Source organism: Mesocricetus auratus, unplaced genomic scaffold (assembly GCF_017639785.1).
Source record: "Mesocricetus auratus isolate SY011 unplaced genomic scaffold, BCM_Maur_2.0 Super-Scaffold_100009, whole genome shotgun sequence".
Classification (NCBI taxonomy): domain Eukaryota; kingdom Metazoa; phylum Chordata; class Mammalia; order Rodentia; family Cricetidae; genus Mesocricetus; species Mesocricetus auratus.
In genome coordinates this window covers 9,434,618-9,439,928 of record NW_024429193.1, presented here as the reverse complement: position 1 = coordinate 9,439,928, position 5,311 = coordinate 9,434,618, and the positions used below count along the sequence as shown (strand labels likewise).

At 40.0% G+C, this 5,311-nt stretch overlaps 1 pseudogene; it reads right to left on the bottom strand.

The window, feature by feature from the left end:
- Positions 1-478: 478 nt before the first annotated feature.
- Positions 479-1,221, bottom strand: LOC121142254 (annotated as a pseudogene).
- Between the last annotated feature and the right edge of the window lie 4,090 nt (positions 1,222-5,311).

The following is a 5,311-nucleotide window of genomic DNA, read 5'->3' as shown; positions in this document are numbered from 1 at the left end:
AAAAAAGAGGTTTCTCTGAGTAAGTCTGAGAGTAGCATTAGTTTAGGTGTATAAATAAAGATATTTAGTAAGCAGATTGACACTATGCCAATTTAACTGAATAACAGTAGTAAGTACCCTCGTAGGACCTGTGACTTTCACAGCCATGTGTTTTTCTAATAGGTTCATAGTATGAAGCATGGATCCCTTTCTGGATACACGTCTCAATTTAACCATAGAGTGGCTGATTGCTATTGAACAAATGGGCACATCTTTTCCAGAGAGTTGGTATTGGAGATTTTAGAGTTCACAGGTCAAAAGAACTTTGAGACCATTTCTCCTCAGCAGGCTGCATAGAATGTTCCAGATAAATTTGCCTGTATCCTGGGACAAGGTGTTTGATGTCTTCAGCAATAGGGTGGTGGTATCTGTCATGTCTTCTGGTTCTGGTGGGCCATCATCAAAGAAATTGTTTTTCCGGCCTGTTTGGCTCTCCTGACTAACAACTCAGCCACACGGTCCATTCATGACAGCACTTGATAAAAGACCAGGGCCATCAGGGCACCGATCATAATGAGATCCTCCTGCTGCAGACGAAGTGGGCCTTTCCAGCAAATGGCTGTCATCCCCACCACACCCAAGTTCCAGATCAGGAGGGCAACTCTCATGTAGTCCACAGCAACACTGTCGGTCTTAAATACTTCCTCCAAGAAAATGAATGAAAGTAAGAACAGCAACAGCGGGGATGAAACAATAAGCCAGGCATGGATGACCTTGTAGCACCTGCATTTGTAAAGAACCACCAAGAGGATGGTCATGACAACAATGACACTGATCCTGATGGCGGCAGTATTTAGACTCGAGTGCAGGACTCTTTGGCCTACAGTTTCAGGGTCTTCTGTAAATGTGGTATAGATTATCTGTCTGTCTTTCCGGGTATAGAAGCTGACTGATTTGATGGTGGTCACAACTACCACCATGTGGAGGGCCACAAGAACTAAGAGCATGATGACACGCTTGGCCCATATTTCAATCTCAGCTCTGTATCTTCTTCCTCATTTTGTTCCACCACCTTCCGTGAGTGACTCTGGGATCGACCATTCGACACCAGCTCAGGGTCCTCAAGTCTCCGCCTGTCATGGTGCTGTTGCCGTTCCTGACTGTCAGCCTGGCTACGGACGGTGCTTAGATAGATATCTGGGCATTCTGGGAGTAGGACAAGGGCACAGATATCTCTGTCATTGGATGAACTGAATAGAAACACCAGGACCTGAGAGGATTAAGAGGTCCGGACCCTTTCCTCCGGTAAGAGAAGACTATATGGAGCTACTCAGATGAGCAGTTATGGGTTAATAATTAAGTCAGAGCCAGCCGATAAGAAACCATAGTAAACCGTCACCAGCTTCATAATTAATATACCGTACTGCATGTTCATTGGGGATTGACGGGGCTCTGGGACCAGGCTGGCGGGAAGAATGCTCCTTACATCCCACACTTAAATCTAGGATTTTCTTTAGTAACCACAGCTTCTAGGAATCATTTTCTAGACTTGTAGAGTATCTACTTTCTCACTTCTTACTATTATATTTGCAAGTTTGTTGCAAGACAACAGGTTTTCATTTTTTTTCATGCAATCTTTAGTTAACCTCCTTCCCACCATTGCCTCCTTGCGAGCCTTATCCTACTCACATCATTGGTTAGTCCCCTTCCCCCCTCCCCTATACTATCTTTTTGTCTGTGTTCTATTATCCTACTCTTTTAGGGCACAAACACCCCAGGGGATCATTTTTTGTTACCTAACTTCTGCAGTTAATATGCAAATTAAATACACATATTTAAAGATTCAAAACTAGGATCTGAGAGAGAGAGAGAGGGGAGAGTGAGAGAGAGAGAGGGGAGAGAGAGAGAGAGAGAGACAGAGACAGAGAGAGACAGAGAGAGACAGAGAGGTGAAAGACGTTTTATCTTCCTGGTCCTTGATAATCTTGCTCAGCATAATTGTTTCAAGTTCCATCCATGTATGTGAAAATTTTATAATTTCGTTATTCTTTACTGCTGAGTCAAATCAAAATCCCATTCTGTGTTTCCACCATGTCTTTCATTATCCATATATTAGTTTTTAGCTCGATTCCACTTCCCAGCTACTGTTCACAGTACAGTATGAACATGAATATTTAAGTGTCTCAGTAGAAGATAGAGTTTTCTGGGTACATGCCCATAGTGGTTTAATTGGGTCATATGGTAGATGTATTTGTAGTGTTGGAGAAACTTCTAGGCTGATTTCCAAAATGATTGCACTATTTATACCAATTGTAATAGCAGTGTCTAAGGGTCACAGTTTCTTCAGATGAATGCCAATCTTTATTGCCATTTGTAGTCTTTATGGGTTTGGATCAGGGTGAGACAGAATCATGAAGAAGCTTTAAGAAACATTTTCCTTGTGGCTAAGGATGTGAAACACATCCTTAGGTCGTTTGCAGTCATGTTTATTTCTTTTTTCAAGAGTTATCTGTTCAGTCTCACAGCCCCTTTTTAAATTAGGTTGCTTTTTCCCTTTGAATTTGGTTCCAGATTTCTGAGTTCCTTGTATATTCAAGATGTTAAACCTTTGTGAGATGTTCAGCTGACAAAGATTTTCTCCCTTTATCTCATTAGTGGAACATGGGATCCAAGCATGTTTTACAGGAGAATATAGAAGGTACAGTGTGATGCTTTTGTAGAAAGTCATGTGTGTGGCTTTAAGTAGTTCAAAGTAATGTTCTAATTGCAGCTGAAAATGCTGGATTACTTGGAGGCCTAGCTATATCGGGAACTGTCAGAGCTGTTGATCTGCCAAAGAAAGTTGGGAAGAGAAATGCCGTGCTTTTCCTTAACCTGGGATACTATACTACTGTCCACAATGGAAATTTAGTCAGCTACTTTTACAGTTTGTAAATATTTTTACAAGGCAACTAATCAGCTTTTTGGGTACAAGCATTTGCAGGCACAAAGAGATGAAGCAGCAGCTCCCATATCTTTGCTAATTCTTGCTAGCTTTTCAAACTCTCTGTTCTGACTTTCTCAATGTCTGTGGGGACTTTTCAATGGTTCCTTCACCAAATATCAGATTAATTCATTTTTCCAAAGTGTGATTTGAGCATCATGTTGGTCTGTTCTCTTCTGCTGAGTCCTTTATATCCAACCAGTTACTACTTCAATCACTTCAAATCCTGTTTAACATGCATTAGGAACAAACAAATTGTAATAAATCATGATACCAAGTCTGGTTCAAAAATCATCCCAAACTATTCTAGAGTCACTTTCATGCTTCTTATGGCAACACTCTGCAAATTGTATAATGGTATCTATAGAAAAATTGTTGAAAGTATGGGCCTATTTCCAGACCACCCTCCGGCACCCTGATCAGACCTCCTGAGGCATGGGGACTATGCTTGGAGGAACCTGTCCCAGCAAACCAGGCCATCCAGAGTTTCCTGACAACATGGTGCTAGTCCTGCCTGCACCCATGCGAAGAGGAGAGCCCTCAGAGTATTGGACCTGCTTGCACCAACTGGAAGAGAACCTTGGACCCATACCCACCAGGAGAGTGAGAAACCCCACTGGAATCCACTGAAAGAAAGGATGGGAAGATGACAGTTCAGCAATAGAAAGATCAATATGATTCCAGCAGAGTCTAGGGACTACTCATCAGAAACACCTGAAAATATCAACAAAGATGAAGCAGAAGAGAACAACCCTAAAACAACTTTATGAAGATGATATAGACCCTTAAAGAGGAAATGAGAAAACCTCCTAAATAGAAGAAAAAAACTATTCAAGAATTGGAGGAAAAGACAAACCAAAAATTACAAGAAATAAAAAATCTCTTAAAGAAAACAAGGAAAGCCAAGAAAAAACAACCAAACAAGTAAAGGGAACAATTCAAACAGTTCAAGGGTTGAAAGCTGAAATAGGGACAATAAAAAAAAAACCCACAGCCTGAAGCAATGCTGGAAATAGAAGAAATGGGTAAACAATCAAAGAATTACAGATGCAAGCATCACCAACAGAATACAGGAGATGGAAAAAAGAATCATGAGCATTGAAGATTCACTACGAGAAATAGATTCATTGAATAAAGAAAATCTTAAGTCCAACAAATCCCTAACACAAAATATCCAGGATATATGAGGCACCGTGAAAAGGTCAAACCTAAGAATAATAGGTATAAACTCCCCCAGGAGGAGTAGACGCCAGAAAATAATCAAATTGAGGGCTGAAATCAATGAAGTGGAAACTAGGAAAACAATACAAAGAATCAATGCAACGAAGAATTGGTTCTTTGAGAAAATCAACAAGATAGACAAACCTTTGTCCAAACTTACCAAACAGCAGAGAGTGAACATGCAAATTAACAAAATCAGAAATGAAAAGGGGGACATAACAATGGACTCTGAGGAAATTCAGAGATTCATCAGGTCATACTTTGAAAACCTGTACTCCACAAAATTCGAAAATTTAAAGGAAATGGATGACTTCCTGGATAGCTATCACTTGCCAAAATTAAATCAAGAACAGATAAGCAATTTAAATAGACCTATAACCCCTATGGAAATAGAAGCAGTCATCAAAAGTCTCCCAACCAAAAAAAGCCCAGGTCCAGATGGCCACAGTGCAGAATTCTACCAGAAATTCAAAGAACAGCTTATACCAATTCTTCTCAAAGTATTCCACCCAATAGAAGCAGAAGGGTCTTTGCCAAACTCTTTCTATGAGGCTTCAATAAGCTTGATCCCCAAGCCACACAAAGACACAACTAAGAAAGAGAACTTCAGACCAATATCCCTCATGAACATTGATGCAAAAATACTCAATAAAATACTGGCAAATCAGATCCAGGAACACATCAAAACAATGATTCATCACAATCAAGTAGGTTTCATCCCAGGGATGCAGGGATGATTCAACATTAGAAAATCCATCAACATAATCCACCATATAAACAAGCTAAAAACCCAAAATCACATGATCATCTCACTAGATGCTGAAAAAGGCTTTGACAAAAACCAACACCCCTTCATGGTAAAGGTCTTGGAGAGATCAGTGACAACAGGAACATACCTAAATATAATAAAAGCAATATACAGCAAATCAACATCCAACATTAAAATAAATGGAGACAAACTCAATGCAATTCCTCTAAAATTAGGAACAAGACAAGGCTGTCTACTCTTTCCATACCTCTTCAATATTGTACTTGATGTTCTAGTTAGAGCAATAAGACAACCAAAGGAGATCAACAGGATACAAATTGGAAAGGAAGAAGTCAAACTTTCACTATTTGCAGATGACA